General features: G+C 44.4%; 1 protein-coding gene across 1 annotated transcript in view; it reads left to right on the top strand.

The window, feature by feature from the left end:
* Positions 1-22,292, top strand: part of SH3PXD2A (SH3 and PX domains 2A) — a 261,997-nt gene that overhangs the window by 93,206 nt on the left and 146,499 nt on the right. The window lies entirely within an intron of this gene.

Here is a 22,292-nt window from a genome sequence, read left to right as displayed (position 1 = left end):
AGACCCATCTCTACTGGTCTCTGGCCATGTGACTTCTGGGGAGTTTCTCATGTTCTCAGAATCTGGTTTCCCATTTATAAAAAGCAGAGCGAGCTGATTCTTATGAAAGGAGGTGCCCCCTTGCTCGTGATGGGCTTGGGCAGGGGGGTCTTGAGGACTGCCTGTTCAAGAATGTCTCCCTCCTCCCACTCTTGTCCAGCACCTCAGGAAAAGAATACCTCATTATCAGTAACCAGTGGGCTTTTCTGAAGGGCTTGACCTCTGCCAGGAATAAGTAGTCATGGGTAAGGCTGGGATGGTATGGTGAGTGAGGGAAGAACTAGCTTTGTTTCCTTCACTTGAGGAGCTCTCAAGCTAGTTAGAAATGGGATCTACTTCAGAATCAGAATTATCTTTGGCTCATGGTTAGGGGTTCATCCAAATTTGACTGACTGGTGGAGGTGATAGAGAAAACAGAGGAACCGGGTAAAAAGGGCACCCAGGGCTTGGTTGCTCACCATTTGCAAGTCAAATCCTGGCAGAAAGTCGTCACATGACCTATAAATCCTGAGATCGAGGAAGCAGGTATGTGACATGTCTCAGTGTCAGGGTCAGCCGAAGGGATTAACAAATGGTGAGGGCCTGGGGCTCCAGGAGAAGCCCACCCCAGGCAGTGCCCATGGACTCTTGGGGACACATGGGATGCTCTGCAGTGATGTGAGGGTGATGGGGGGAAATCCTGTGGGCAGGACCAACAAGCTGGTGGAGGGAGGAGCCAGGATCTGACACGTTGCATTCTAACACAAGCCCTGTTGAAGGTTTATAGAGGAGCTGCCTTTTCTGTTATTCTTGCCACGGCTGGAACTTGTTTTCTGGGCCCTAGGGGTGTTTTCTGTGCCATAGACATTAGCCTATGTGAGGCCTGCAGAGCCCACAGGAGGGGCAAGGAGAAGTTAATGGTCCCCATGTGGGACAGGCAGTTCTCCAGCAGGGCATCCTAGGACAGAAGACCCCTCTTCTTTTCTTTGGTATGAAGGGTTAGACTCCAGGGACTGGACTCCCTAGGGTAGGGTGGAGGCAGGGAGAAGGGGAGGGTTTCCTTCTGTGAGACATATTCTATGAGCGTGAGAGACATACCTATCCCTTTTGCTGATCTTTGGGGCCTTACTTTGAGACAAGGCTCTCATCCCCTTCTCCCATTTCTGTCATGGGACTGGACACATACTAGGTAATTTCTTGAGACTTGTTGATTACTCATGAATTGGGCATGTTCTTTCTTCTATACAGATAGCTTTTTTTGACCTTCAGCTTTGTGCCAAGACTTGAACTAGGTACTCTACATACCTTTGCTACACGTCCGTCTACCACATTGTAGGGTGGGTGGCATTATCCCCAATTTCAGGAGTGGCCAAATCATTTTCCACCATCAGGTGGCCACTAAGTGTTTGACCCTCCACCCAGCTTCCCCCAGTGGTATATCTCTTGTAACTATGATACATGATCAAAACCAGGAAATTGACATTGGCACAATTCAGTTAACTCGACAGCAGACTTGAGAAGTTGACTTTATCGTAAGTAGGTGGAGAGCACTATTAAACAAGCCTGCCAGCTGGTGTTAAGGAAGGAAGCAGTGCTTCACGATAGTGCCTGCACAACTCCAGTGGCAGGCCTGACCTGTGGGCATTTGTATCGCCAACAAAAAGCGTGCATGAACCTTGTTTTATATCATGACGTATTCCATTACACTGCTGTGTAAATTCCGCTCTTTAGGATAAAACACATCCTCATTTAGGTGTCCTAACTAGTTTTCTATTTAAGAGAGGCGTGTGATAAATCTTTTTGTAAAACAGTGAAGCATTTGATTACAAAAAGAAAAGTAAAAATTCCTATCTTCCTTAACATATATTTTTATAGCTGGAAGTAGGGCAGAACTGGGAGCTTGAGGATTTGGGAAGAGACATTGAGCCCAGTAAGAACAAACAGTGTTGTCGAGAACAGAAGAGGATCCTAGTTTTACCCTATTTGGAAACCAGTTAAGTTAGCCTAACACAGTTTCCTGGGAGCCTACAAAAGATACGAGACTCATGGGTCAGAGACAAGAGACTCTATTATGCACACCCAGCCTCGTGAACACCAGAACCCTGTGTCATTAGTTCTCGCTGCCCCCAGGCCCCATGGAGGCGATGCAGAGGTGCCCAGAGGATCCTGTACATGCAGTGGTTGCATAACAGGAAAGAAACCTGCGTCTTAAGGAGCCTGCATCTTTTATAGTGGACAATAAGCAAACCTACCCCTTTACTCCAGAGAACCAACACCAAACCTGAAACCATCAAGTCTGTTTCAGCTCAGAACCACCCAGTACGTCAGAGTCGTACTCCTATGTTTGCCAGGCTGTTATCTTTACAGAAGCAGAGTGTCACATCTTTTCTTCTGTGAAGCAGCTGGTAAGTTCGAGCCATCAACTGTTTGATTAGCCGTTGAAATGTTGGACTTACCACCCAGCCTCTCCCTGTGGTGTATCTTATGTAACTATAGAGTACATTATCTTATGTAACTATAAAGTACATTATCAATCACTCTGCCACTGGGGCTCCTTTTGCTCCAGGGAGACTCTGTATCTTCCAAGACTGTAAGCAAACTTAATGTTTGTTCCAAAGGGAGACAATACTTGTCTCTTCTATAGCTGTCTGCTGTAGAAACCCCTTGAAGCAATAATGCAGAAAGAAAGAGCAGTTCACATAGCCTTGCTCACAAAACATGCTGAAATGAGAGGTCTGCATGGGAGAATGTTTCTCAGCAAGAGTGTTCTGTGCCTTCTGGGGTCTCCTGCTTTTTGGAGAAGAAATGCAGTTCTTTAGGACACTGGGTCAAACATGGTAGAGTCAGCAGCCTCTCAGGGAAGCCTACTGTTTACATGGAACTGTCTGCCTTGTTTTAAAGACGCTTGTGGAAAATCCATCTCCTGTTACCCATCCTGGGATTGGAGTAAATTTCCTGTGTATCCTGACTTTGCCGGCCTGAGGAGACTGCCTGAGAGGAAATAGTCCCTGCAGAGTGAAGTAGAGTGTGTAGTTGTTGATGTAAAAAGCAAACAACTGTGACCAGGGACCCAAGGACTTCTGAAGCCAGGCAACAGGGCTGAAAGAGCCCAACTGGCAAGGCATCTATGTCTCCGTGCTGGCATTGGGCTCCTGGGCTCCCAGAAAGTTCCCTTATCCAAACAGCTGAGTCAGTCCCCCCATAGCTATCCCAGGGTTGATGAGTCATGGAGAAGCTAGGTCTCTTAGGGAGAAAAGGGAACCTATATTCAAGGTAAGCACCACCAGCCTGCAGGCAGCCTCATGACTTACTTGCTTTGTTGTTAAGTGCCATGGAGTCAATTCCGACTCAAAGCAACCCTGTACAGGGTGCCCGAGAGCAGCTGGTGAGTTTGAACTGCTGACCTTGTGGTCCAGTGCTTATCCTACAGTGCCACAGAGGGGTGTATTTTTAGACAGCGGATCTGCCTGGTTCTTCTACACCAGTTTCCTCAGTTTACAAACCACCCACCCAGTGCGGGAGGGTGCCAGTGAATTGCAGGCACTTTCTCATTCTCCAGGGCCTTCCTCTCCCTCTCCCCGCCCCCCCCCCCCCCCCCCCCCCCCCCCCCCCCCCCCCCAGCCCTGTCAGCAGATCCGGTGTTTGTTTCAGAGTTGAAGGAAGAAGGGGGAAGGGATGTCTTGAACTGGAGCAAGCCAGGGTGTGGGGAAGAGCAGCTCTCTCCCTGGCTGGAGGTGGTCCTGTGTGTCTCCACCAGGTGCCCCCATGGGAAAGCCCTCCCCAAAGGGCCCCAGGAGCTTGGAGATGCTGGCAGGCACTGGTGACCTGGGAGGGCTGGAGAGGACAAACCCTCTATGCGATGGAGAAGGGAAAGTAGGGCCTGCTGGTAATGCCAGGTTTGAAAAAGGTCAACGAGATTACACACCTGACAGGCATCACGTGCTGTTTTAAAAGCAGCTTTCTGCCTACCTCCCATGGAAGTGCTGGGTCTTCTCTTGTTGTAATTATTTCCCCATCCCTCCACTCACTCTCCCACCCTGTAATCTTGAGAGGGTGCTTCTCAGACTTGCTGTCGGCAGCCAGCTCTGAACACAGCACGGAAGAGCCATGTTCATCCGGCCGGGCCCAGCTGTGGGCACTGGTGATACAGCTGAGGACAGACCAGCTCATTCTTTTCAGGAAATTCCTTTTCCAGTGGGGGAGACAGAAAGCAGAGCAATAAATTAGTAATTTCAGTAGTGGTAAGTGCTATTGTGGTGGTCATTGTTACATACAGTCAAGTCGGTTCTGACTTGTAGCAACCCTAGGTACAGCAGAACAGAAACACTGCCCTGTTCCGTGCTGTCAGAAACACTGCCCTGTTCCGTGCTGTCCTCACAGTCTCTGCTGTGTGGGAACCCACTGTTTCAGCCCCTGTGTCCATCCATCTCATGGAAGGACTTCCTCTTTTTGCCTAAACCTCTACTTTGTTGATCAAATATGATACTTTTCCAGAGACTCATTCCTTCTCAATAGCATGTCCCAAGTACATGAGATAAAGTCTCACCATTCTCACTTAAGGAGAATTCTGACTGTACTTTCTTCTTCCAAGACAGATTTGTTCATTCTTTTGGTGGTGGTGGCGGTTATGTGCCCCATGTGGAGTCGGTTCCTACTCATAGTGACCCTGTACAGGGTTTCCGAGGCTATAAATCTTTATGGGAGCAGAAAGCCTCCTCTTTCTCCCATGGAGCAGCTGGTAGTTTCGAACTGCTGACCTTGCGGTTTGCAGTCCAATTCGTAACCGCTACACTACCAGAGCTCCTTCCAGATGACCTTAGTAGTCTTCAAAGTGACTTCTGTGCTACTTAACATATTAAAAAGATCTTTTGAAGCACATTTGCCCAATGCATTATACCAATTGATTTCCTGACTGCTGCTTCCATGCGTGGATCCAAGTAAAATAAAGTCATTGACAACTTCAGTCTTTTCTGTTTATCGTGATGTTACTTATTGATCCAATTGTGAGGATTTTTATTTTATGTGGAGGTATAATTGATACTGAAGGCTGTGTAGTCTTTGATCTATATCAGTAAGTGCCACAAGTCCTCTTCACTTTCAACAAGCAAGCTTGTCAGCTGCACGTCACAGGCCTTCCTCCAGTTCTGATGCCATATTCTTCTTCATATAGTCCTGCTTCTCAGATGATTTGCTCAGCGTAAAGACTGAATAAGTTTGGTGAACAGGATGCAGCCCTGGCACACACCTTTCCTGATTTTAAACCATGCAGTATTCCCTTTTTCTGTTAGAATGACTGCCTCTTGGCTCTATCTAGGTTCCACATGTGCACAATGAAGTGTTCTGGAATTGCCATCCTTTTCAGTGTTATTAATAATTTCTTAATATTCATCTGCACAAGTGAATGCCTTTGCATAGCCAAAGAAACACAGATAAACATCTTTCTGGTATTCTTTGTTTTCAGCCAAGATCCATCAGACGTCAGCAGATGATATCCCTCGTTCTATGTCTTCTTCTGAATCCAGCCTGAATTTCTGGCACTTCTCTGTTGATGTAACCAATTTGAATTGTCTTCAGCAAAGCTTTATTTGTGTGTGATATTTATGATACTATTTGATAATTTCCACATTCTGTTGGAATGGGCATAGATATGGATCTCTTCCAGTCAGTTGGCCTGGTAGCTGTCTGCCAAATTTCTTGTCATAGACAAGTTAACACCTCCAGCCATGCAACCGTTTTTTGAAATATTTCAATTGGTAGTCCATCAATTCCAACAACCTTTTTTTCCATAAATCCCTTAAGTGCAACATGGACTTCTTCCTTCAGTACCATCAGTTCTTGATCATATGCTGCCTCCTGAAATGGTTGAAAATCAACCAGTTCTTTCTAGTACAGTGATTCTGTATTCCTGTCATCCTCTTTTAATGTTTCCTGCATTGTTGACTATTTTGCCCATAGAATCCTTCAATATTATAAGTCAAGGTTTGACTTTTTTCTTCAGTTCTTTCAGCTTGAGAAATGCTGAGCGTGTTCTTCCCTTCTGGTTTTCTAACTTCAGGTCTTTGCATTCTTTCATTATAATATTCCACTTAGTCTTCTAGAGCCACCCTTTGAATTCTTCTTTTCTGTTCTTTTACTTCATTTCTTAGTTTGTTTTAGATACTCTGTGTTCAAGAGCAAGTTTCAGAGTCATTCTCTTCTGACATCATTTTGAATTTTTTCTTTCTTGTCTATTTTATGACCTTTCTTCATGTATGATGTTCCTGATGTCATCCCACAACTCATCTGGTCTTTGGTCAAGTCAGTTGTTGAGATCGTCTCTAACTTCAGGTGTGATATACTCAAGGTTGTATTTTGGTTCTCAAGGACTTGATGTAATTTTCTACAGTTTCTACTAGAATTATATATGAACAGTTGGTGATCTGGTCTACAGTCGGCCCCTGGCCCTTGTTCTGACTGATCAAATTGAGCTTCTTCATTGCCTCTTTCCACAGAGGTAGCCAATTTGATTCCTGTGTATTCCATCCATCAAGGTCCATGAGTAGAATTGATTTTTATGTTGTAGAAAAAAAGAATTTGCAATAAAATAAGTCTTTGGTCTTGCAGAATTCTATCTTGGGATCTCTGGCATCATTTCTCCCACCAAGGCCACATTTTCCAAATGGTGATCCTTCTTTTATTTCCAACTTTCGGTTTCTAATCCCAGTAATTACTAATCCATCTTGATTGCATGTTTGATCAATTTCAGATTTCAGAAGTTGATTTAAAAAAATCTTCAGTTTTTTTGTCTTTGGTATTAGTGATTGGTGTGTGAATTTGAATAATAGTCCTTTTAACTGGTCTTCCTTGTGTTCATATGAATATTATCCGACCACTGACAACTTTCTACTTCAGGTTAGGTCTTGAAATGCTCTTTTTGGTTCCATCCCTCTTCAATTTGTTATTCCTGGTACAGTAGACCATATGATTACACGATTTTAAATGCCTGGTCACCAATGCCTAGGATCTTTCTGCATTTCATTTTTTTTTTTTTCTTAAATGTTTTATTGTGAATTATGTGATAGTTTACATGGGAGAATATTAGTTTTACATTCATTCTATTGTATATTGTCTCATTGCCATGGTTACAATCCCCTCCATGCAATCCTTCCCCCGTACCCCCCAGGTCTTCAGCACACAGTCGCTCTCCCTCTCTGGATCTAAAGTCTCCAGCTGCTCCATTGCTCCATGTCATCATCTCTGCCTCCATTTCAGGCATCACTGCTTCTCTGGGTAGGGTCCCGCTCTCTGCTCTTCTCCCTTGATGGTCCCAGGGACTTCCGCTCCTAGACTGAAAAGTTAATCACTCCCCTCCTTGCTATAAAATGTCTACCTTTACATTTCTAGTCCTCACAATCAGTCCTGATAACAATTATTCACTATTGTATCACCAGAGACCCGTCTCTGCATTTGATTTTTGACTACTTCTAATTTTCCTAGATTTCTGCTTTGTGCATTCCACATATTATATTAATTGATGTTTTCAGTTGTTTCTTTTCATTTGGAGTCAGCCCACATTGGCAAATAAAGGTCCTAAAAACTTGTCCCCATCCGCCTCATTAAGATTGACTCTACTTTGAAGAGACAGTTCTCCAGTCATATTTTGAGTGCCTTCTAACCAGAGGGGCTCCACTGTTATCCATAAGGGTTTCAGTGAACATTTTTTTCATAAGTAGACTGCCGGATTCTTCCTAGTCTTAGTCTGAAAGCTCTGCTGACACCTCTCCACCATGGCTGTGACTCTGCTGGTATTTGAAATACCAGTGGCATAGCTTCCAGCATCACAACATACAAGGCACCACAGTATGACGAGTGTTGGTGGTACATGCTAGAAAGCAAACAAAGTAATGACAGGTAATGTGCCTTGTGGGTTCAGAGCTCAGGTGGTCAAGAACAGCAGTTTGACAGAGGGGACAGCTGTGCTGAGCTGAGCCAAGCATGATAAAAAGAGTAAAAAGAGGCAGGCATGAGAAATGGGGGGACAAGAACAGTGACATGAGTGAGGAGATTGTGTATCATGTGTTTAAATAACAACAGTGAGTGGGGAGTGCTGACTCATTGCCTGAGCCACTGGGCACCCAGAGAGAGGAGAAGGATGTCTTCTATGACAGAGCTGCCCATGAAGGAGAGGGCCCACGCATGAACATACGCCGTGCATGCAGTTCTAGCCTACGCACCCAGCCGGCAGGGTCAGTTTCCACCCCCATCATATGGAGTCCTTGTGGTTTGGGGTAAGGTTCCAAGCAGTGAATGCATGGAACGCCCTGAGTGATCGGCAGAGTGAGTGAGGACTGCTACTGCTGATGGAGCTGCCCACGTGGGGTTATCTGTGCTGCACTGCCCTCACTCTGTGCCCTTCCACCTCTCTTCAGCCACAACTTCTCACGATTCTTTCCTGGCCTGTTTTAACTTGAAAAGCAGCAAGGAGCTTGTTCCTCGACCACTGGAAATCTAGGTGGTCAATCCGGACAGAGAGGTGGGGAGGGGGCTGAGCAGTCTCTACCCTGAAGTCAGCAAAATATATCAGGGTCCCCAGCTTAACACGTTCTCAGCCCTAAGCTGCCAGGCCTCACTGGGAATCAAGGGCCCTTTTTGCTTTGGATAGTGCAGGTGGATTGGACCCCCAAACTTTCCTCTGTGTCTTCCCTGTATTTCAAAACTGGAAAAAAAGCCAGGTCACCTTCTTATGACTTGCTATGTGTTGTCTTTGTTTAGAGATAAATCTAGAAGGAGGCAACCTCCTGAACAACCCAAACCCTCAGTCCTGAATGGTTGTATCTTGTAATATCTTCTGCAAGAAACCTCTCATCTAAGCAGAAATGAATTTTCTTTCTTGGCTCCAGCTAATCTGTAATTTAACATGCAGGAACAAAGTACCTTGGCCTGAGGGTACCGAGTCCTGGACTCTGGTCTAACTCTTGAAGAAGTTAAACTAGAAGGTAAAATCCTTTCATTCCATACTTAGAGACAATAGTTATACTCTTCCTTGGGAGTGATGGTGTCTGTAAATTCATACTGAAATGTTGATGGCTGATAGGACAGTTATCTAAACCAAGGTGTTAACAGAGGTAAATGTACAAGAGGCTTCTGAGGGACGTAGAGGAAGGAAGCTGGTGCTAGGCCTCGTGGGGTTGCTGTGAAAAGCCCTTAAGGTGATGCCTGGGGAAGTTTTCAGTATGGCAGCCACAGATAGGACACAAGGCAGGGAGTGGGGTGAGGAGGCCAGAGCCCCCAACAGGCCAGGGGACTGTGTGAGGATTTCATCTTCTGTGCCATAACAACTTGCTGCAAGGTTTTAGGTTGAGGAGCAACATGACTGGATTTCTCTTTGGCAAGGATCACCCAATCTGGAGGGAAGAGGTAGCAAGTACAAAGACCAGTGGGAAGGCTGGGGAGGTGCAGTGCTAAAAGAGAGTATGACTTCGCCCAGGCTTGGCAATGAGGTGGAGAGACAAGTGAAGAAGATCTAAGGTATGTCTTTGGAAACCACCAAGAGGCTTCGGGGGTGTATTGAAGGTAGGGGTGAAGGAATGATCAAGAATGACTATGTCCGTGGTTCTATTTGGGCAATCTTGGCCAAGATGTCAGAACCAGTGATTCATGCTCCCCACTGACCTCTGCAACCCACATCCTATGGGCTTCCTCCCTCCTCCCTGAAATACCTGAAGTCTTTGGTGCATTTGAAAGATGCTTTGTGATGGTCAAGTTCCTTCCACTAGCCTCCTCCTCAAGAGCCTCTGGGCACTAGGCACTCAGGTTTCTGTGAGGCGGGGTGGTAGATGAAGAACACTGCAATCCATTGACAGGGAATCTGACACCCAGCTCTTCTTTGGAGGTGAAGCGGACAGGTACCTCACAGTGTCCCTGGCCTGGCCCTCCACTGCTCTCCAGAGTCATCTCCAACTGGACCCATGCCCAAAGACAGGGCCCCAAGCCAGAGTGCTTCCCTGAGTGGGGTGGAGTTGACTCTTTAAGACACAACAGAGCAAAGTGAACTGATGGACCATTCATCCAGAGTTGCTTGGCACCAGGCAGTAACAGTCATCTCTCTGGGCCCAGAAAACACCTCCTTTCACTTCGTTTCCACAGTTCCAAGGACTGATGTCCACTGAGAAGGCCCCAAAGTGCCAGGCTGCTGGGTTCCAGACCACAGTCTGCCTGAAAGGGCTGGCATGGCTTGAGGATGGAGCCTGTTCACCTGAATGTACCTTCAGGAGGAAGGGAGGTGAGGTTGACAGCACTGTTTCATCTCCGTAGGCTTCCACAACCAGGGTGAGGCTTGTGTGATGGGGAAGGGGTTCTTTTCCTTTCTTTCCAGGCCAGAGCACAAGGGTCTAGATTGCCCCTCACAGTGGGAAAGAAAGGGCAGATCTCATGGAGAACTTCCAAAGTTGCAGTGCCAAAAGCAGCCTGTGTAAATCCTCAGCTCTTCAAGACCCAGATTGTGATGGTTCTGAGCACTCACTTTGGGATCAAACAGATCTGTGTTTGAATGTGGGCTTTCTACTTGGTACAAGTCTTCTGACTTGAAACTGCGCTGTTTCCATGGTGGAGACAGGTAAGCATTGTCCAGGCCTAAGAGTCAGACAAACCTCAGGTTTAAGTCCCGACTCAACCTCTAAACAGCTTTGTGAATCTGTTGTTAAGTGGTGTCAAGTCAGTTCCGACTCATAGTGACCCTATCTAAGGTTTCCAAGGAGCAGCTGGTGAGCTTGAACCGCTGAACTTGCAGTTCAAACCAATATTGCAGTACAGGGCATTAATCCGCAGCACCACACCAGGACCCCTTGTGACCCTAGACCTCCGTTTTACTTAGCATTTCAGCCCCTCCACCAGGATCCTTAGCTGTGAAATGCCTCTCAGGCTTGTTAAGAGAATCAAAGGAACTGTTACCAGGGAAGCACACAGTTAGCACTAAGACATGATGGGGATTATTAGTATTGGGTTTAGTACTAAGTGGCAACCATCTCTCTAGAGTCCTTTCCAGGAATGAGGTCTCACAGCCACAGGTAGGTTTTCAGGTTTGCTGCTCAGAATACGAGTTACAGATAAGCAGCATGCGTGTCAGCCAGCCCAGAGCTTTCAAGAAATGGAGTTGGGCCCCACCTAAGTCCCAGGCTGCACTTGAACAGGGTCCCCTGGTGATTTGTATGCAGTTAAGTTTGAGAAGCACTATGTAGGCCCTTGTACAGGCTGTCTTTAAGACTTTCTCAGGGATTGGTTGTGCTTAATCCATTAATATAACACTGAGCTTATATTGGTGAATCAATATCTGATCCAAAATAAAGGTGCCTCTAATGCAGGTAATGAAGGGGACTGGCCCCTTGTTCTCACATCCCTCCACAAACCTGAGTTGCTTTCCTGCTTCTGGCACCCTGTAAGATGAGGGGCTCAGGTAACAACACAGAGAACTTTGGAAGTTCTTCTTGAGATCTGCCCTCAATTCCAACAATATTAGACCAACAAGCAGATGCTCTGGGCCCAGCCTTTCACACCTTCATTAAGATGTAAGTCAGAAGGTTCCCTCTCCCCTTCCTTCCAAGATGAGGTGAAGTTTGGAGCCAAGGAGACACCTAAGGGTTTTACCTCAGAAGTCTCTCTGATTGGAGAAGGGAGAGAGACTGACCCACTGAACCGTGTGTGATTTTGAAGGATGCGTGGCATGAGTGTGTATAAAACTTATTGTGATGGAAACTGCAGCGACCAACCATGTTGACAAATGAAGAAAATGCTTTTGTCTACAAAATGCAGTGATCCTACAGAAATGGGAAGGCTTAGAACAGCTGATTAAAGCTTGATCATTCCCTGCCATACAGCCTCTAAAAATCAAATACGTTGTTGTTAAGTGCCATTGAGTTGGTTCCGACCCATAACGACCCCGTGTAGGGTTTCCAAGGGGCAGCTGGTGAGCTTGAACTGCCGACTTTGCAGTTCAAATGGCTTTGCAGTCTGGGATCTATATATAAATTTTTAAATTAAAACAAATAAACCTATTATGTTCAGCTATGCTGTATCAATGTTATAAGTGCCGTTGAGTCTATTCCAATTCGCAGGGACCCTGTATAAGGTTTCTGAAGAGCAGTTGGTGAGTTTGAACTGCTGATCGTATGGCCAAACCGACCTTGCAGTCTAGTGCTTATCCTACAGCACCACACAAGGATTGTTGTTAAGGCTGATGAGTCAGGTCTGATCCATAACAACCCTGTATAGGGTTTCCAGGGAGTAGCTGGTGAGCTTGAACCACCAGTTCTTGGGGTTCAAACCAACACAAGGATTGTTGTTGTTGTTAGGTGCCATCGAGTCTGTACGGACTCATAGCAACCTTATGCACAGCAGAACGAAACACTGCCCAATCCTGGGCCAACCTCACTATTGTTAACCACGCTTGAGTCCATCGATGCTGCCACTTGGCCAGTCCATCTCGTTGGGGGTCTGCCTCTTTTTCTCTGACCCTCCACCTTACCAAACATGATACCCTTCTCCAGTAACTGGTCCCACCTGACAATGTGTCCGAAGTATGAGAGACAAAATTTGGCCATCCTGACCTCCAAGGAGCACTCTGGCTGCACTTCTTCCAACACGAATCTATTGGTTCTTTTGGCAGCCCATGGCACTTTCAATATTCTCCTCCAACACCATAACTCAAATGCATCAAGTTTTCTGTGGTCTTCCTTATTTATTGTCCAGCTTTCTCATGCATATGAGGTTATTGAAAATACCATGGCCTGGGTCAGGTGCACCTTAGTCTTCAAGCTGACATCTTTGCACTTCAACACTTTAAAACGTTCCTGTGCAGCAGATTTGCCTAATGTAATATGTCGTTTGATTTCTTGACTGCTGCTTCTGTGAGTGCCGATAGTTGATCCAAGAAGAATGAAGTCCTTGACAACTTCAATCTTTTCTCCATTGATAAGAATATTGTTTGTTGGTCCAGTGGTGAGGATTTTTGTTTTCTTTACATTGCGATGTAATCTATACCAAAGGCTGTGCTCTTTGATCTTCATCAGTAAATGTTTTAGGAGAGGGGAATTAAAGCTTCCATCTCCTTGAGGAGTCTCTGCCAAAAGTGGTTAAAATGAGAAAATAAACAGATTTTCAAAGAACACCTTTTGCTCTTATACATAAAATAATTATTATAGACCGAAGCTTTAAAATGGAATCCTGGTGTAATGATGTGGGATAAGCACTAGACTGCTAACCACAAAGTTGGCAGTTCAAACCCACCAGATGCTCCTTGGTAACCCTATTACAAAGTTGCTATGCATCAGAACAAAAACAGCACATAACATTTCTTAAAGATTATACAGGATACTGAAAATGAGGAAGAAAGAAATCTACTTTATCTTTGATTTTTCTTTACTAAACCAGAAAATTTTCATTATTGTTAGATGCCGTAGAGTCAGCTTCAATTCATAGCAACCCAATTCTAGCAGACGGAAACTCCTCAACATTCTGCGCCATCCTCACAATAGGTGTTATGTTTGACCCTCTCCTTAGAAGCATCTCATTGAGGGTCTTTCTCTCTTTTGCTGACCCTCTACCAATCATGATGTCCTTTTCCAGGGACTGGTCCCTCCTAATAACGTGTCCACCACCCTTGCTTTCAAGGAGCATTTTGACTATACTTCTTCCAAGATCAATTTGATTGTTCTCCGGCTGTCAGTGGTACTTTCAATATTCACAATTTAAATGCATCACTTCTTATCCAGTCTTTCTTATTCGTTGCCCAGCTTTTACATGCATATTGAGACTGTTGAACATACAATAATAGCTTAGGTCCAGAGCACCTTAGTCTTCAAAGTGATATCTTTGCTCTCTAACATTTAAAAGGTCTTTTGCAGCAGATTTCCCAATATAGTAAGTTTGATTTCTTGACTGTTGCTTTCATGAGCATCAACTGTGGATCTAAGTAAAAGGTAATCCTTGATGGCATCAATCTGTTTAAATGTATCATGTTGTTGCTTATTAGTCTGGCTATGAAGATTTTGGTTTTCTTGATGTTGAGGTGTAATCTAGACTAGAGGCTGTATTCTTTAATCTTCATCAACAAGCACTGTAAATCCTCTTGCTTTCATCAAGCAAGGTTGTGTCATCTGCATATCACAGGTTGTTAATGAGCCTTCTTCCAATCCTGATGCCTCCTTCTTCATTCACCTAGCCCAGTTTTTCAGAGTATTTGCTTAGCATACAGATTGAGTAAGTATGATGAAAGGATACAACCCTGACAACACAGTGTCCCTGATTTAATTTAAACCACAAAGTATCCCCTTGTTTGGTTTGAATGACTGCCTCTTGGTCTAGGTAAAGGTTCTTCATGAGCACAGTTAAGTGTTTTGAAATACCCACACAGTTGAATGCCTGTGCATAACCAGTAAAACACAAGTTAACCTCTCTCTGGTATTGTCTGCTTTCACCCAGTTTTCATCTGATGTCATCAGTGATATCCCTCCTTCTGTGTTCTCTTCTGAGTCCAGCTTGAATTTCTGGCAACTCACTGTCCATATACTTTTTAAAGTATCTTCAGCGGAATTTCACTTGCATTTGATCAATTCTGAATTTTGTAGGGTCACCTTTCTTTGAAATGGGCACAAGTAAGAATCTCTTCCAGTCAGTTGGCCAGGTAGGTGTCTTCTGAATTTCTTGGCATAGACTAGTGAGTGCTTCCAGTGCAGCATCAGTTTGTTGAGACATTTCACTGATATTCTGTCTATTCCTGGAGTCTTAGTTTTCACTAATGTCTTCAGTGCAGCTTTGAATTCTTCCTTCAGTCCCGTTGGTTCTAGATCATGTGCTACCTCCTGAAATCCTTGACCACCTACCAGCTCTTTTTGATGCAGTGACTCTGTATATTCCATTTTTTTTTTATGCTTCCTGCATTATTCAATATTTTCCCCATAGCATCCTTCAGTGTTTTAAGTTGAGGCTTGAATTTTTTCTTCATTTCTTTCATCTTGAGAAATGCAGAGCATTTTCTTCCCTTTTGACTTCCTAACTCCAGGTCTTGGCAAATTTCATTTCGAACTGCCCTTTGAAATTTTGTTTAGTTCTTTTACTTCATCATTTTTTTCCCATTCACTTGTAGCTACTTTACACTCACGAACAAGTTTAAAGGTCTGTTCTGACATCCACTTTGGTCTTTTCTTTCTTTCCTGTCTTTTTAATGACCTTTTGCTTTCTTCATATATGATGTTCTCTGGTCTTTAGTCATTAGTTTTCAATGAGTCAAATCTGTTCTTGAGATCTCTAAATTCAGGTGGGATATACTCAAGGTCATATTCTAGTTTTCGTGAATTTTTTCTTTCAGCTTCGATTGGGACTTGCATATGAGCAAGTTTGGTACTCAGAGTTTTCATTGGGGTACCAAATAGAATTTTAGAAAATGGCATATGGTTTTATCTTTTCATTACTAAAACCTGGTGAGACAGGAGTTCTGGGCCAACTTTGCTTTCCAGTTTCTTTTGCTGATAGCACTTCCCCCAACATTGGTATGGTCTCCTGTGCACTGTGTTGTTGTTGTTAAGTGCCATCAAGTTAGTTCTGACCCATAGTGACCCTGTATAGGGTTTCTGAGGAATGGCTGGTGAGCTTGACCCACCGACTTTGTCGTTCAAATGACTTTGCAGTCCAGCGCATTAACCCACAACACTAGGTTTCTATTTATTCCCCTAAGGAAGACAACTCTCTGAACCCGAGTTTCCCTGTCTGTAAAATACAAACGTTTGACTTGGCATTATCTGGATTTTCTTCCAGTCCCAACATTTTTTTATGTTCCAAAAGCTATTAAGACCAAAGGAATAAACGCCTAATGGTGGAATGCCCTGCCAAAGGAAAGTATTATAGGAGAACAGGGGTCTTCTAGGTCCTCCTCAAATCCCACTGCATAGGTAAAATGGGACAACCTCAGTAAAAGGCCAGCTTTGTGCCCCAGCCACCCACTCCCCATTCCCACCCCCCTTATTTCCCTTGAAAGGTATAGAAAACCACCTTGTCTTGAATGTTTCTCCTCAGAATGCTTCTGCTGAAAGACTGCACACACAGCCAAGACTTTGACCTTCACCTTTGCTCCTGACTTACTTGGTGAAAAAGAGGTCTTATCCTTCCCTAAGTATTGGTTGGGGGTGGGGGGAGCAGGGTGGAGGCTAGGAAGATCAACTAGGGTTTGTAAAAATTCAATGAAACTATAAATAGAAACATGGTCTATAAATAACACTGTCCCAAAATATCTGGAGGCATGAATACTGGCTGGGCAGCAGAAAGTCACAAATCACCAAGGCCTGGACAGTGAGTGTGTGCTGTCCAGGCGCTGGTGCCTCTCAGGGTGTTTTCAACTCGCCAGGGGGACGAGGATCCAGAAATGCCCTCCTTGTTCACCACCCTCCCTCCATCTCCTGCGAATCCTTTACTGTGAGTAAATGCCTGTGGTGGGTCAGAAACACTGCTTGGGATCAGGCCTGACTCTGACCCCAGCTCTGTGACTTGGGAAATTCAGAATTAGCACTGCGCTTCAGTATCATCTGTGCTCATGGGGGTTTTTTAAACTGGAGTAGTTGTTGTGTGCTCATTGCCCAGAGTTGTATAACAAAGTACCATAAAGCATGAGAAATGTCTTGCCTCTCAGTTCTGGAGTTTGTTGGTAGTGGTGGTTATGTGCCGTGGAGTCGGTTCCAACTCATAGTGACCCTGTGCAGGGTTTCTGAGGCTGTAAATCTTTACAGGAGCAGAAAGCCTCATCTTTCTCCTGCGGAACAGCTGGTAGTTTCGAACTGCTGACCTAGAGGTTAGCAACCTTTTTTGTAACTACTACACTACCAGACTAGAAGCCCAAAATCAAGTTGTCAGCAGGGTGGGTTCCTTTTGGAGACTCTAAGGGAGAAACCGTTCCAGGCCTATTCCTGGCTTCTGGTGGCTCCCGGCAATGCTTGGTGTTCCTTGACTTGTAGCTACATCACTATTTCTGCCTCTGTCATCACATGACCAGCTTCTCTCGGTGTATCTATATCTCTGCATCTCTTCTCACCTTTTATAAAGACATCACTCATACTAGATTAGGACCCATACTGTAGGATAAGCACTTGACCTCAAGGTTGGTTTGAACCCCAAAGTCAGCGGTTCAAATTCACCAGCCACTCCTCAGAAATGCTATGCAGGGTCGCTATGAGTCAGAACCTCACTAGGACCTCATGTTACCTGATAACACTTAAAGACTTCATTTCCAAACAAGTCACATTCATCAGTACCTCGTTTATATGAAATGAATTTATGTCTCCCCAAAACATTGGTGTAAACTCTAACCCTTATATCTGTGTATAGGAGCCCTAGTGGCACTGTAGGATAAACACTGGACTGCCAACTGCAAGATTGCCATTCAAACCCACTAGGTATTCTGTGAAGAAATGAAATGTCTGTTCCCATAAAGATTTACAGTCTCAGAACCTCTATATAGGGTCACTGTAACTCAGAATTGACTCAGTGGCAGGGGGTTTGGGATTTTTATGGGTTTATATCTGTGTGTGGCACTGTGGGTTAATGTGCCAGACTGCAAAGCCATTTGAACTGCAAGGTCAGCGGTTCAAGCCTACCAGCCGCTCCTCGGAAACCCTATACAGGGTCACTATGGGTGGGGATCAACTAGATGGCACTTAACAACAACAACAACAACATACCTGTGTAGGTATTACCACCTGGGAACAGGGTTCTTTGCTATGCTAATTAGGCAGTCTTCGTGTAGGTGATTTTTAAATCTCTTTTGAGATAGAAAAGAGCAAACTAAGCAAGCAAGCACAAATATATATGCCAAGTGATGACCAAGTAACCTAGGAATGGAAACGGAAAAGAAACAAGGAACTTCTGCCAGAGTCGTCACACAGAGAGAATGTCTTCCCTTACAGCTAACCCCAAACCCCAGCCATCAGGTCTACTCCAAGTCCAACTCACCCTGTACAGGGCTTCTGAGACTACATCAGAATCATCTTTCTTGTGCAGAGCAGCTGGTGTGTTTGAACTGCCAACCTTGTGGTTAGCAGTCTCGTTCTTGCCCTGAATTTGGACTTCCAGCCTCGTAAACTTGAGAAATAAATTTCTGTTCATTAAAACCACTTACTTGTGGTATTTCTGTTATAGGAGCCCTAGCTAACTGAGACAGAAGGTTAGGAATTTAACATCTCTTTTGGGGGAACACAGTGTTATCCATAGCATTGGATTAGGATTGTGGTAGAAATTGCAGGAGGTAAGAAAGCCAGATGCTGGGAAACATAACCTTGAAGTACAGAGGTTGCCACCGCCACCCCAGGCCGTAGCTCAGTTAGTCCGAGTGCCTCTCTGAGTTGGGTCTACTCAGGCTTACTCTGTGAAGCTGGGTGAGGCATAACCCTCTCTGAGTTCAGCTTTAACCACAGAAAATGAGGAAGCTGAGTTTGATGACACCTGGGGTCTCCTAGTTTTATCCCTGTGATCCAGGTGGGCTTTGGAAGGTGGAGACACTGTAAAACCACAGGCTTGAGCTTGAACTGTGTGCACCCCTGCTGGTGACCAGGCCCAGGTGTGCTCTCCCAACCTTAATCTTGGAATTCTTGCTAAGTGCTGTTGAGCAACACTGTATAGGGTTTCTGAGGAGCAGCTGGTGAGTTTGGACCACTCACCTGTGGATCAAACCAACCTTGTGGTCAAGTGCTTATCCTACAACACCACACTAGAACTCCATAACCCTGGAATTAGAACTTTGAAACAAAGGGCCTCAGGGAAGGCAATATACACTAAGAGGGAGGTCAGCCAAAAATGACAGAGGCAGGGGAAGACTCGGGAAAGAGTATAAGAGTAAGGCCACAGAGGTAAATGCTCTTAGGTACACAGTCCTGGTGGTCTGTGAGTGGCTGCATGCATAAACACAGACTGACCAGGTGTGGACAGGAGAGTGAGACTGTAGGTTTGACAAAGGATATTTCTACATGCATATGTGCCTATGCTGCAAATATGTACAGCCATGAATGCGGTAGAACATACAGGAGGAAAGTTATGAAAACTTATTAGACATCACCAACCTTTGAGGGAATGAGTCACAGGGCCTAAGGGCTTAGTGGACACCAAGGTCAGTTTGCATAACATAGTCCAAAAAGACTAAGGTTTTAAAAGCTCATGCGCAGCCATCTAATGTGTAATTATTGGTCTCTCCTCATCCAGAGGAAAGAAGAGTGAAGAAAGTTCTAGATGCATGCAAACAGTTAGTCCAATAGACTAATGGACCACACAAACATCAGGCTCTACTACCCTGAGACCCAGTTACCACTACCAACTGTTCTAAAAGGACTCACGTTAGAAGGCCCTGGATGTAGGAGGAGAAGAACGTGGAACAAAATTCAAAATCATAAACAAAGAGCAGGCTTACTGGTGGTTAGAGACTGATGAGATCCTGGAGACTATGGCCCTTAGCCACCCCTTCAGGTCTGGAACTGAAGTTGCCCCCAGAGCTCATCTATTAGCCAAACAATAGACAGGTTTATAAGGAAAATAACAACATGAGAGAGGTACTCCTTCAAATGACCAACCGTTTGATAGTAAAAGGGCAGCATTTACCCAAGGTCAAAGTTAAGGGTTAGGAATAGAAACAGGAAAGGCAGGCAGGAAGTGGGATAAGTGATGTTATAGTGGAGGGGTTACAAACAATGATTTGGAATAAAATGTGTATGAATTGTTGAATGGAAAACTTGATTTGCTCTGTAAACCTTCATCCAATTCACAGTAAAAAGTTAAAGAAAGACTGATGTCTTTGAATTGTGGTGTTGGTGAGGAATATTGCAGTATACCGTTAACTGCTAGAAGAAAAAACAAATCTGTCTTGGAAGAAGTACAGCCAGAATGCTCCTTAAAAGTGAGAATGGTGAAGCTTAGCCTCAAGTACTTTGGACAAGAGGGAAAAATTTCAGGAAAACAGTCGCATGCTTGATAAAGTCAAAGGTCATTTGAAAAGAGGGAAACCCTCAACAACATGGGCAGACACAGTGACTGTAATAATGGATACAAACACAGTAAGGACTGTGAGGGCAGGGCAGGGCAGGGTTTCGTTCTGTTGTACATTGTGTTGATATAGGATGGAACCCAGTCCATGGCACTTAACAACAAAAACATATGCCAAGAACTGTAATAAATTCCTTTTAAGACTCTTAGTGAGTCACAGAACAGGCTAGGACTCCTCATTGGGTTTCCTAATCTGGAATCTTCACAGGAGCAGACTACTGGGCCTTTGCATCCAAAGAGCAGCTGGTGGGTCAAATCACTGATCTTTCGGTTAGCATCCGAATGCTTAACAAGTGAGCATCAAGGCTCTACTTTTAAGAATTGTTGTTGTTGTGAAGTGCCATCAAGTCAGTTCCGACCCATAGCGACCCTGTACAGGGTTTCCGAGGGTGTAAATCTTTACGGGAGTAGAAAGCCTCATCTTTCTCCCGCGGAGCGGCTGGTAGTTTCGAACCGCTGGCCTTAAGGTTCGCAGCCCGATTCGTAACCACTACGCTACCAGAGCTCCTTTTAAGAATAGTTCATAGAAAAACAACACTGAAATAACCACAATTGGAAATAAAAATTGCCTCCACTGCAGTAACCCATTTAAATCAACATTTCCATTTTTCCAGACACATATTTAGTGTTTTCATATTCATTAAAATATTTTACATGTAACTTAAAATTTAAATTTTCTACCATAAGTAATATCTTCATTTTGCCAAATCAAGAGAGAATCTCTTTTTCCCCCTTCCTTCCCTTTCCCTAAACTATAGCCAATATTAACAGCCTAGAACATCCCTCTACATCTTTCTGAATGTTCATTTAAAATAATAAAAATAACAGCAAACGTTTATTTAGCATTTAGTACAACGAAGACAATGTTTTTTTTCAATGTTTACCCACCATAGAGCATCCATCCATACTTTACAACATTGTTATGAGAAACATTGTTAAAAAAGAATAAAAACTTTATAAAAATTAAAAAGAAAGACAGAAAAGGTAAAGAAGGGCTCCAGGCTGGATCTGAAAGTTCTGAGGAGTCCAGGTCAACACTGGGGTCCTCAGCCTTAACGGTTCAGAAACTCAGGTATGCTCTAAAATGCACAACTGTAGTGACTCTCCTTTGCTCTGTGTGGTCACATGATCACATCCATATTACCTCCCCAGTCTTTTCTTGCACCACTCAAAAATCACACCCCAGTAGCCATCCCCCAACACATGTCCACACACACCCCACTCTCCAGACACCTTGAACTTTAGCTTCTCAGGTGTGTCATGGTCTGTCTTGTCTCTGAAGCTTTGCTCAGGCTCTTTCCTCTCTGCCTAGAACATTGTTCCCACCTCCCTTTGCCTGGCTTATTTCTCTATCCCTTCTCCAGGCCTGTCTCTCTCCTGTGTGTTCCCATTGTAACTTCTCACATTGCAGAGTGATGCCTGCCCAGCCATCTCTGCCTCCGCAGACTGTGCCCTCAGGGAGGGCAGGGATTGTATCTGTGTTGCCTTGGTTCTGTGCCCAGCACTTGGTAGGGACAGACTAGTTAGAAAATGAATGATGCATGTTGACCATGCTCCTGGGATTGGGTGGGTTCTTAATACACACCTGGGAAAGTAGGTCAAGGGAATACATGGTACTGGGTATGGGAGAAAGAAGGAATATGGCAAAGCAATTAAGAGCCCAGGCACTTTGATACTGCCTAAAGACAGAGACCGTGGCCTATCAAATCTCACATAGCCCTACCACTACCTAATTATGTAACCTTGGGCAGGTTGCTCAACTTTTCTCACTTTCAGTGGACCCATCAGTAAAATTAGAATAATAACAGTACCTAGCTACTAGGTTGTTCCGAGATATAATAAATATCTTATTATATAATGTATATTAATTATTCAGATATCTTGAATAATAAATGTAGAGTACATGACAAGAGTACTTAGCACATACCAATAAACGGTGGCACTGTGGGTTACTATGCCAGACTGCAAAAGCCATTTGAACTGCAAGGTCGGTGGTTCAAGCTCACCAGCTGCCCCTTGGAAACCCTATACAGGGTCGCTATGGGCCGGAATCAACTCGACAGCACTTCACAACAACAACAACAACATGCATTGTAAGTTGGAACTGTCTCGACGGCGCTTCTATCTTATAGAAGATAGAACCACACAAAGTGGTGGTAGGAAGTTGTGAAGACAGTTGACTGGACTCAGTTCTGCCTACAGAATCAAATGCTAAGAAAAGCAGGCTT

Source organism: Chrysochloris asiatica, unplaced genomic scaffold, assembly GCF_000296735.1.
Source record: "Chrysochloris asiatica unplaced genomic scaffold, ChrAsi1.0 scaffold00003, whole genome shotgun sequence".
NCBI classification, from domain to species: domain Eukaryota; kingdom Metazoa; phylum Chordata; class Mammalia; order Afrosoricida; family Chrysochloridae; genus Chrysochloris; species Chrysochloris asiatica.
The sequence above is the reverse complement of the archived record's forward strand: the minus strand, read 5'-3'. Positions and strand labels throughout refer to the sequence as shown.